This window comes from Poecilia formosa, unplaced genomic scaffold (genome assembly GCF_000485575.1).
Source record: "Poecilia formosa unplaced genomic scaffold, Poecilia_formosa-5.1.2 Scaffold134, whole genome shotgun sequence".
Lineage (NCBI taxonomy): Eukaryota > Metazoa > Chordata > Actinopteri > Cyprinodontiformes > Poeciliidae > Poecilia > Poecilia formosa.
The window spans coordinates 1,197,494-1,209,590 of record NW_006800073.1 but is presented as its reverse complement, the minus strand read 5'-3'; the positions used below and the strand labels follow the sequence as shown (position 1 = coordinate 1,209,590).

The 12,097-nt window shown below is 36.8% G+C and overlaps 3 protein-coding genes across 4 annotated transcripts in view; all 3 read right to left on the bottom strand.

Moving 5' to 3' along the window:
* The window catches only part of LOC103144966 (claudin-4-like), a 7,649-nt gene extending 2,543 nt beyond the window's left edge, over positions 1-5,106 (bottom strand). The window contains exon 1 of the mRNA XM_007562160.2: positions 5,008-5,106. The gene's annotated coding sequence lies outside the window, so the exon portion shown is untranslated. The remainder of the gene's footprint in view (positions 1-5,007) is intronic.
* Positions 1-12,097, bottom strand: part of LOC103145014 (claudin-4-like) — a 129,574-nt gene that overhangs the window by 66,330 nt on the left and 51,147 nt on the right. The gene's annotated exons all lie outside the window — the stretch shown is intronic.
* Positions 1-12,097, bottom strand: part of LOC103144968 (claudin-4-like) — a 104,374-nt gene that overhangs the window by 53,660 nt on the left and 38,617 nt on the right. The window lies entirely within an intron of this gene.

Genomic DNA, 12,097 nt, shown 5'->3' with positions numbered 1-12,097 from the left:
AATTGGATATTTTAGCATTTACTTCCTTATTGGCATAATGGCATCTCCTTTTCATCGGATATTAACTAAAGCGCCCTCTAGCGGTCAGTGGCTCAATGACACCATGTCCCTTCTAAAATCTAATCCTCTACAATTGGAGATTAGATATTCAGGATTAGGATTAGATATTCAGTGAAAGGCAACTCCACTAAACTCTATAATCTATGGCGCCTTTCACGACATTCTTTCACTCTCTTCAGTCTCTGATCCCAGATTGCGTGAAGCCACCCACTCTGCCTCCCCTCGCACATTTTTCCTTGTTGTTCCACCTTATTTTTATTTTATCTTTAGACTTGGTTTTTACATATTTTGTCCTGTTCACTTATGAAAAAAATGTATATACTCATAGGAGGTGAAATGTAAGCCTTTTTCCATCTGTACACTCGGTTTCTCTTTTGTTCTCGTCTCTTTTCCTTTTTGTCGGCGTCACAGAGAAGCTGCACTATGTGGCTCACTGTGACATTAGCAGTTAGAGATCCTGTTGCCATGTCACGTTTCCTCCTAGTAAAAATATTAATTACAAAACAACAAAACTTAGGTTTACATTTTACATGTGCTAACATTTTACATTGGGCAAGAACAACTTAAAAATTCCTGTATCAAGTTTACACAACAAGCCACACGATGAGTCTTTCACTGTCTCAATCTCCATTGCTGAGTGTTGCTGCAAACATCAGAGCAGAGTTGACCACAGCTGCAGCGCTCATGTCACGCTCACCAAAACAGCGTATAAAGGAAAACCTCTCTACCTGGGGTAAAACCAAACCGCACATCAACAGGTTAGAGAGCAAATTGGCAGAAAAAAAGACACTTTAGATCAGAGATGTGATGACAGCTGCTTGATTTCTTTCTGCCATGAAGCTCAAAATGTCTGTTTGCATTCCTGCATCTGGTGACAAAGTAAAGAACCTCTGAGTTATTTTTGACCAGGACTTGTTTAAATCTCATATTAAACTGGTTTTGCGACAAACTGGTGACCTGTCCAGGTGACGTTAACTGCAGATAGGCACCAGCACGTCTCCTGACCCACTAGGGAGAAGGGTGTTAGAAAATGGATGGATTAAACAGGTTTCTTTGATTTTCTTCTTTCTTGGGTTATTGCTAAAATTAAAGATATCCTGTCCAGGAGAGACGTAGAAAACAGTCCATGCATTTGTTACTTCAAGGCTGGAACTTGTTTACTGACAGAAAGTCCATAAAATACAGTTAAAATCCTTCATCTGATCCAGAACGCTGCAGCAGGAGTTCTGGTGAAAACTAAAACCATCATATTTTTCCTCCATGGTTCGGTCCAACGCTTCAGAAAAACATTTAACCAAAAACAGAGCAGCTCGTTTTGCTCTCATTGTTCCAAATATGTAATTATTATCAGAATGCACAAAGCTTTAGGTTGGTCCCTCGTTAAAAATACGGCAGAAATTATCCTGTTTTTTTTTATTTATTTTATTTTTTTTTAAATATTGTAGTTTCTAAGATGTTGTAATATAAGGTTTTCTTTTTTTTAAAAAAAAGATTTTAGAAAATTATATTTTTCTTTATTTTTGTTTTGTAAATTGCCTTGAGATAATGTATTATGAATTAGTGCAAAAGAACTAAACTGAATGGAAAATAATTATTTTTTGTCTCCTGATGTGTCTGTAATTGCTGCCTGCTGAAAAACCGTTACACAACATCCGTATAATAAATGTGTAGATGACAAAAGAAAAGCTAAATTTTGGTCTAAAAAGGTTAATTTTGTGCACATAGTGATCGATTTCTTATACATTAGACTCCAACAGTTCTTCTATTTTAGCTACATCAGTTTTTTATTTTACTTTAAAAATAAAAAGATAAAAAACTGCTTACCTTTCTGACGTTCTGTAGGTTATTCTGTTGTAACTTTAAGCAAAGTGGAAACTGAAATGAAGCTTTGGCGCAAATTCAATTTGGAAGACTCTTTAACTTCACCTGCCTCATCAATCAGCGCCTCCCTCTCTTCACCCTGGACCTATCAGCATTGGATCAAGCCTCGCTTCAGCCAATCATTGTTCGAGCTCCAGTTGTAAAGGACCTCCTGGCCACGGCCTCCTCCGCTTACCAGCTGTGATCAACCCACCTCCGCCCATCTCCACCTTCTGCTCCTGGCTCTCAGGCCACATCCTTCTTCAACCGCCGCCACCAGTACCGGCCCCGGGGGGATTACATTCCTATGCAGCATCAGGAATGTTTATCGAGCTTATCGAAGTTCCAGCTTGACGTCCCCGGCTGGGGCCTGAACACCAACGAACTTTAATGTTTATTTGTCATTAAACTTTCTTTAATCGCTTTCTTTCCCTGTCTGAGTCTGTCTAGATTGAAATGGTTCTGTAGATGTGGTTGTTGCTTCACCACAGAAGTTCTGCTTGATTTTTGCACATCATCTGTGTGGTTATTTAAGCTAAAGGTAACAGGATGTAACTTTTGACACCTTTAGTTTTTATTTTGTCTGCAATAAAAAACATTGATAGGCTCAAAAGTTAAATATGGATAATCAGAATTTTTGATATTGTTCTTCTTATAAACTGGGCTCTGCAGATGTTGAGACATTTTACAAAGTGAACATCATCATAAACAGAAATAGTATAAATAGAAAAGTTTTTCAGCAGCAGGATTTGTGTTTATGGGGGTTAGATTTCTGTGCTAATCCCCACAAACACAAAAACAGTTATACACAATTATACAGTTATCTAATGCTAATGGCAGACCCAAATAATAATAATAATAAAGAGATATTCTATTAGGTGTTGAACAATAGGTGCCTGCCATGCAAACCATAGGGAGATCAGTGACTGGCTTGCATTGCATGGCAGGCCCCAACTAATCATAACTATCATGCTAATTTCAAAGAAAAAAGGCATTTTGATTATATAATTACCACATCAAGATCAGTGTAATCTTTCACAACCCAGCGAGGGAGAGCGCAGCAGGGGATGACTCCAGTCAGCCCAATGGCGCAGAGAGCCACACATAACCTCTGAATTTCTTTTGGTGCCATTCTGCAAAAAAGGGAAAAATTTTAAAAATGGGATATATTGTTGGAGTATTCTTGGGTTTCCCTCCAGCTTTGGTAACAATCATCCAACCACTGGAATCCTCTAATGCAGGATTGGGCCTCTGGCAGTGATGTGCACAGATAGACACTAGAGGGCGCTAAGAGCACCTGCCCACTGAAAACCACAACGTTTTCATGTTGCCTACATAAAAACAGCTACATATAAACTTAGATTTACATTTTATATTGACTCAATTTTAGCATCTAGAAAAACTTAAAATCTTTCTGTATCAAACTTGCTCATCGATCCACACAGTGAGTCTTTCACTGTCCTTCTGCACAAAAACTAAAGTGAAACTGAACATTCAATAAAAATACCAAGCACTAGTAGAGAATATTCCCCAGCTGACACCTTATGGATGTAGATTAAGTTTTATTTTCCATTTCTGGGTTTAAAAATTATGATGTGATTATCAGATTATTTTAATATGTAAATAACATCAGCAGCCATCTTGTTTCCAGCTCTCATTGCTTATAACTAAGAATAATATCAGTCATGTGTCTCACTGACCAACTGCACAGGTGTTGATGATTCTCATGACAGTCATATTCTGTGGTCCAGTTCTTACTACGTTCTGTTGGTTATGGGTCAGTTATGGCGCTTTTCCACTAACTAACCGGTTCGGTTCCGGTCCGCCTCGGCCAGATTCATTTTCTATTATCAAATCAGGCTCTTATTACTTCACCTATAACAAGACATTTCTCCATGTTATCAGTGAATTAATCTGCAGATGGAACCAGAACTTTTTCATCAAGATTAGGAAATTATTGACTGACAACAAGCTCATATTTGTTGCTGTAAAGTTTCTTGTAAGTTAGTTTTGTTTTATTTGTTATACTGAGATATTTGCACCATGAACTAGACTAAAATTAGCTGGTAAGATTTTGTGTTTTTGGATGTATTTGAGTCCATCAGAACCAGAACCTTGACATTCTCTATTGCTGAGTGTTGCTGCAAACATCAGAGGAGAGTTGACCACAGCTGCAGCGCTCACCATATCAGAGCGTATAAAGGAAAACCTCTCCACCTGGGGTAAAACCAAACCACACATCAACAGGTTAGAGTGACATGCAGAGAAAAGAGACTTTAGATCAGAGATGTGATGACAGCTGCTTGATTTCTTTCTGCCATGAAGCTCAAAATGTCTGTTTGCATTCCTGCATCTGGTAACAAAGTAAAGAACCTCTGAGTTATTTTTGATCAGGACTTATTTAAATCTAATATTAAACAGGTTTCTTTGATTTCCTTCTTTCTGGGTTATTGCTAAAATCAAAGATATCCTGTCCAGGAGAGACGTAGAAAACGGTCCATGCATTTGTTACTTCAAGGCTGGAACTTGTTTACTGACAGTCCATAAAATACAGTTAAAATCCTTCATCTGATCCAGAACGCTGCAGCAGGAGTTCTGGTGAAAACTAAAACCATCATATTTGTTGCAGTTTTGCTCCATGGTTCGGTCCAACGCTTCAGAAAAACATTTAACCAAAAACAGAGCAGCTCGTTTTGCTCTCATTGTTCCAAATACATAATTATTATCAGAATGCACAAAGCTTTAGGTTGGTCCCTGGATAAAAATAAGGTACAAATTACCCTCTTATCCTGTTTTTTCTTCTTTTAGGAATATTATAATATCTAAGTATTGTGAATTGGTGCAAAAGAACTAAACTGAATGGAAAGTAATTAGTTTTGTCTCCTGATGTATCTGTAATTGCTGCCTGCTGAAAAACAATGACACAACATCCGTATAATACAAAATGTACAAATGACAAAAGAAAAGCTAAATTTTGGTCTCAAAAGGTTCATTTTGTGTAGATTTCTTATAGATTAGACTCCAACAATTTTCAATTTTTTCAGTTTTTCTTAACTTTAAAAATAAAAATTATGAACATTTACTTACCTTTCTGACGTTCTGCAGGTTCTTCTGTTTGTTGTGACTTTAAGCCAAGTGGAAAATGAAATGGTTCTGTAGACGTGGTTGTTGCTTCACCACAGAAGTTCTGCTTGATTTTTGCACATCTGTGGTTTTATGCTTCCAGCGAATGAAACATTTGTGGTCACCTAAACAAAGAGTCACAGGATGTAACTTTTGACACCTTTAGCAAATGATTAGTGGAAATATTTGATTTCGTCTTCAGTAAATCTTCAATAAATAACTCAAGCTGATCTACATACTCTAAAGCTGTATAATAGAGCTTTAGAGTATGTACATGGATAAGATTAGGGCTGAAACGATTCCTCGAGTAATTTGAGTACCTCGATTATTAAAGTTGCTCGAGGAAAATTTACCTGCCTCAAAGCTTCGTTAATTTATGTTTTATTATTTAGCGCACCGTGTTCCGGCCGGAACATTATTTGCGTTGCGCGTAGCTCTCACTTCCGCCTCTGAGTGGTTTACGAAAGCTAAGTTTTAGCGGCATAATGTCCAATTTTCAAGTTCGGCCAATGGGGATTTCATTGATTGATGATAATGCCCGGGTTTTTGTTGATTTCGGGGTACCGATAAACATCCTTAAGAGGATTTGCGCCATGCCTGGAGTCCGGCAGCTTTAGTCCTCCGGGAGCTGCTGGTTCAAACCGAACGGCGGAAAGACGCTGCGGAGTATTTATACAGATGAGCGGATAGACTGAACACGGCGGCAGCTGAGTATTGATGCCTACAGTGTAAGTGTAGCTTTACGGACGAACCGCACAATACATTTCATATCACCCCGGTCTCAACAAACGGGAGGCGGAGCGCATCGTACATGGCTGGTCGATGAGTTTGAGTGTGACGAACGAAGGTACCGTAAATATCCCGTATTGTTCCCCCTATTCCTACGTTCGCTCCTGGTCTACCGGTCGTGTCGCCCCCACATTAGGGTTGTTCGTCTTTCCTACTCGGACTTACGTTCATCTGTCCCCTGGCGAGTTATGTTTTCGCATATCGATTTATTTAATTTTTATTATCATGCTCCAAACTTTGCGAGGACTGACCAGCCAGCTCTCCCGCTTCCTCATACACACAGAGCCAGCAGCGTCACCTTTCCATTCATACTTCATGACAGTCACGCCCACATCAACACGCCCAGCTCCTGTCATATAAATAATTACTTATTTCATTCATATGGCTCTTACAGAGCCTCGGTGAAAACTTAATTGTTATGGATACTCAAATTTGAAAAATTGGACTGATATCCGATAGAAACACTGGTGTTACGCCAAATTTGCCGATATTTTATTTTGTCAATTTTTTTTATCCGATCACTCGATTAATCGTAAGAATAATTGATAAATTACTCGATTACTAAAATATTTGTTTACAACAGCCCTAGATAAGATGAAAGTGATGGTTTTGTCTCAATCTGTCAGAGATCCCTCTATTCCTTCCCTCTTCTCTTGGTGCTCAAATAGTTTGTCAATAATTATAAATATCTAGATTTTATCTTGGATAAAGAGCTTTTCTTTTAAAAAGCGCACTGGGGATTTTCTACAACACTGAAAATGAAGATTGGGTTTTATTATCACAATGGATCCTGTTTCATTGATTTTAACTCGTTTTGGATAAATCTGACCAGGTTAACTGGGAACCTTCCCAGACAATAACAGTACATTACAATGTCATAATTCACTTAATTAGATTGTTTTCATGGGAATTTACTCTTGCTTGAACGTTTCTTTAGTATAATGTATGTATAGTCGTATATTTAACCGGAAAAGGCTTAAAAAATCACAGAGAATGTGAATCTTTGATAAATCAACATAAAATAAAAATACAACTTTGGTTCCAACTTTTACACCAACCTGTATCTACATCCCCATAAGATCATGGAGACGTAGTCAGGAAGTCCAGTTTTCCCAGCAACGTCTTTTAAACATGAAAGCCTCTCCTCGGCCCAAAGAGAGGAGGTTGATGGTTCAACACTGGGACACAAAGTCTGCGTCAGTTATTGGCAGTTCCCTACAGTTTCCCTTTCTGACAACAATCTCCTGCTGATAGCCCTCAGTCTCAAAGCGCATGGCAGCGCTACGTGTCAGTAGCTGCCAAAAATCAGCCTGTTCATGCAGTGATAGTGGAGACTCTGTGAAATGGAGCTTTATGTGGTTCTGTTCATGTGGTCGTAGCTTCACAAAGGATGTTCAAACCGGTCTGTGCATTGGCACATCATCTCTGGTTTCATGTTTCCAGCAAATGAACAGTTTGTGGTTATTTAAGCTAAAAGTCACAGGATGTAACTTTTAACACCTTTAGCAAATGTCTGGGGGAAAGGTTTTAAGTTGCCCACACCTGGCCCATAGCAGCATTTATTATTGAAAATTAAATACATCCACACTATTCAGATTTTTAGAATTTAATTTTCTCTTTTCAAACATATCAGTATCTGACAAAGCTTTAGTAATTTCTAGCGGTCAGTGTATAAATGGCAACCCTGACTGACCTCTCCATGAGACTCTCAGGGAAAAAAAGTGTCTTCAGTCAGAGGCTTCTTCAGAGTCGCTGTAATACAGACTGCTGCAGGAGCTCTTTCCTGCCAACAGCCACCACTAACTCTTTGAAGAATCTGAATTAATGAGTTACAACATTTAATTTCCTTTTGGAATCAATTAAGTATTTTTAACTTAATTTATGTCAGGCAACTGCATGAAAATATCTCTGTGAAATCTCATTTTTTCTGCTTACAAGTAAGTTTTGTGCTTCCGCAGCAACAGTGCCACCTGGTGGCAGCTAGCATGCACTGACACTGAACCAGAGGTGACAGTAAGTGTGTTGTTTCATTTTTTGTTGTTGTTTTTATTAAGAGTTTGCATCTTTCCTTAACACACCGATGAAACTCCAAAAGGCAAAAGGTGAAAAAAACAAAACGGAATAAAGACGAAGATCCTAAAGAGTTAAAAACACTTTCATCTCAGCTTGTTTACGAGAAAAATAAACGACGGAGCCGACAAAAATAGTCATATTTCATTAATGTGTTAATGATTCAACTCAACTGGCGTTATTTATTTAACATAATTATTGTCTTTCTTTACACAGTTTTTCTGTCACAATACATTTGAAGCATAAACTATAAAACTCATTTAAATTTTGTTGTTTTAATGAATCACAATGACAGTTTTTAAAGCTGCATCTTAACGATTTTGTTCCTGGGATTTAAATATAATCTGCCTCCCTAAAAACATGCAGAGGAAAAAGGCCAATTATGTCGCCAATAGATCAGCTTAAAGCTGTAGAGTGTTAATAATCCAGTCCTGCTGTTATAAGGTAATCAGTTACATTATTATGGTGGAGAAAACGTTCAATTTATCACTTTCATACAGTTCATCAAATTAAACCGCTTTAGTGTGAACTAATGTCCATTTCTATTCTTTATATTAATGCCAAGTTATTAGAAATAAAGTAAAGAGGAAACATTTGTTTCATTTTTATCAAAATAAAGGAGATTATATTTATTTTATCCCAAAAACACATGAAAAAACAGATGCAACATTCTGGTAGAGTGAATATGTACAAAAAGGAGCCAGCAGGGGTCGCTGTTCTGCAGGGGAAATTCAGAGGAAGATTTGTACAGTAATGGATTATTCTAGTTTATATTGATCAGAGACTATTTATAATAATATATATTTATGGATAAATAATCAAACAAGTGTAAAAAGCAAGATCAAAACAATATTATTTTTTTCCTGGAGGTAAAATTATAGGTGGAGGAGATTTTAACTCTGATGGCCACCAAGAAATGGAATGCTATTTAATTTAGAAACTATCTAATTTTCAATGTATGGACAGTAAAATATTCTGGGATGACTTGCAACACTTTATCCAGCAAAAAACAAACAAAAAAGGGCAAAGAATTACCTATGATGAGAGACATTATAGTTTTTTAATAATAAAGATATGAACAAAGAAGCGACTCATTTTATTCAACTGTTGCTGCTCATTGGTAAATATCACATTCATTAAACAGAAAAACAAGTAAAACAAAGTAAAATTCTTCAACGTCTAAGATAAATGCAATGCATGTTGTGAAGGCAAGAATATTAGATAAAAACCTGCACATTAGTAAAGGAAATGCAGTTGGTATCGTTGCACATTCCCTTAGGAAACATAATTTACATTTTCTCCTTCAGTTGCGTCATAAAAACGACCCAACATCCATCTAATAAATCCTCAGATCATCCAGAAAAGCAAACAAATATGAAAGATAAAGGTAATTTTATCCACATTAAAAGGAATCCAATAATTTATTTCTTCTGTTTTGGTAAAAATGTTTTGAAAAAGTGTTTACCTTTTTAAAAGTTGTGGTTGGATCATGTGTTGGAGGTTCTTCTGTTACTTCTGGTCTTAAACAAGGTGGATCTTCGAATGTGAAATGGTGCAACGTTGGCTTCACTTATAAACTGAATGAGGAAGTTCAAAACTCTGTAACTTTCATAAATCTGCTGTGGTTTGATGTCAGCAGATTAAACTGTTGGCATCTGAGCCAAACGACCAAAAGGCTGGAAATGAATAAACAGTTTGTGAAGATTTTAGGATCTTTTTTATTTAAACTGAGATGTGCCGATATTAAAGTTTAACAAAGGGAAGAAAAACTCATGAACAGATGTAGTTATGAAAAATCAGAAAAAAACTTTTCTTTATTTCTTTTTTACAAATGAAAAATACAAAATCAAAAGCTGAAATATAAGATAAAATCAGACGCTAGCACTTTATTTGAAGGGTTTGCATAATTTTGTAAAACAATATTATTTTGCATGAGATGAAGAATCAAAATGCTGAAATAAAGTTTTCTGTAAGAAGCTTAATTTGTTTTTTATATTTTTTGTAAAACAAACAATGCTATTGTATAAAATAATTTTTTTTATTCATCTTATTTATTTTCCAATCACATCTGACGAAAGATAATGATCTGTTGTGATTATTGTACAAAAACAGAAATAGTTACAGTAAATGTTTTATCAATAGGAAGTAAAGCAGAAAACTGAGAAACATCATGAAATTGAAGCAAATCTGGTTGGTAATTATGTTGACTGGTTTTTAAACTGGATTCAAGAAAGCATGAAAAAACATAAAATGGATTTAATAAGCAAACAACAAAAATCCATCAAAAGATTGTTGAAATGTAATTTTCCTGCATTTATGCATTTCAAAATAATTTTTCTGAGGATCTTTAAGTCAAATTTTAACAGATATTAAGAAAAATTCTGGGAATTATGCCAAAATAAAAATATGCAAATGTTAAAAGTATAGAAATTATAATTTGACGTCGTCTTCCCAGTTTTTACCACATCATCTCCTTTGTCTCCCCGTCTGTTGGACACCAGTCCCGTCCATCAAGCCTCTACGTTACGTTGTCGGATGTAGCTGAAGCTCTGTAGCTGTAGTACTTGGTGGTTCCTCCAGAGCTGCTTTATTTGGGTCTGCTGAAGTACCAGATCAGAACTCCAGTCAGGATCATCAGCAGACCATCTGTCCAGCCGATATAGATGCTAACTCCCAGCACCACTCCCTCTGGTGCGTTTCTCATGTTGGTTGAAAACCAGCTGACCGGGATGATCACCAGCAGGCCGGCCAGCAGCAGGCCCACTCCGGCCGCCAGGATCATTTTGGGTTTGGTGTTTTTGTTCTGAACACATGAGGTGAAGTCGGAACCAAAGATCAGGATGAGGAGGCTGAGACCACTGAGGATGCAGCTGATGGTGATTAAGGTCTGGGCGACATGAAAGTCAGAGCGTAACGGCACCACGGCGTCTTTATACGTTTTCCACTCCGGCGCTCCAGTTCTGTTCTTTACACATATCATCCACAGACCATAATGATATTCCTGTCCATCCAAAGACAGAGAAACAGATATTTACATACACTTTATTAAACATGTTATTAAATCGGATATAAAAATCTAATTGGCTTTTTACTGAAGAATTATGTGTTTATTTTTTTTTTGAGAATTTTTAAAAACTCTCATCCAAGCCAAAATGTTATTAAAATTAATATCATTGAATCTTGAGACAGTTTAAGAAAGCCCAGTTGATGTCAGGACTCTGTAAGTTTCTGTTGAGGTTAATTTATAATATTTGGCTAAAATAGAGGTAGACCTGACTGTACCTCCCCAGAAATGGTTACAAAAACCAGGGAAGGACTCAGCCAAACACTCCCAAAACAATGACAAACAGTATAATGAGAAGCATTGTTGTGATGACATGCTGAAGACAGAGCAGAAGCTTCTTAAAGAGACAGAGGCCCAATTTTAAGGTGTAAAACTGCAAAGTTTGTTTCCTGTGTTCAGCATTTTTATACCGGTTGTTATAAAGATATATTGTTTTAATTATACAATAAGACATAGCTGACAAAAAAATCCATAAAAGCAAACTAATCATAACTATTATGTTAATTTCAACCATAAAATGCCTTTTGATCATATGGTTACCGTATCATTGCGTCTCACAATCCATTCAGGGAGGCTGGAACAGATGGTGACCCCAGTCAGCCCGATGGCACCGAGAGCCACACATAACATCTGAACTGCAGTTGATTCCATTCTGCAAAAAAAGAAAAAAAAACTGGGATTAAATCATTTTCTGTGATAAATTCTTGGGTTTTCTTCTTGGCATCCCCTATGCAGGATTGGGCCTCTGGCAGCGATGTGCACAGATAGACACTAGAGGGCGCTAGAGCACCTGCACACTCAAAACCACAACATGCTCAACATTCAGAAGCCGACATAAAAAAACTACATAATAAACTTAAAATCTTCCTGTATCAAAGTTTCTCAACGAGCCACATGATGAGTTTTTCACTGTCCTTCTGCACAAAAACTAAAGTGAAACTGAACATTCATGACCTCAATAAAAATACCAAGCACTAGTTCTAGATTGAGAGAAAATTACTTTGCACTGACTATTATTTTATTATTAATGTTATTGTCACTATTGTAGATGTTTTGATTTTTATGTTTGTTTCTGTATTTATCATCAAAAATAATTTCCCAGAGAACATAAAAGCCATGGGAATAGAAATT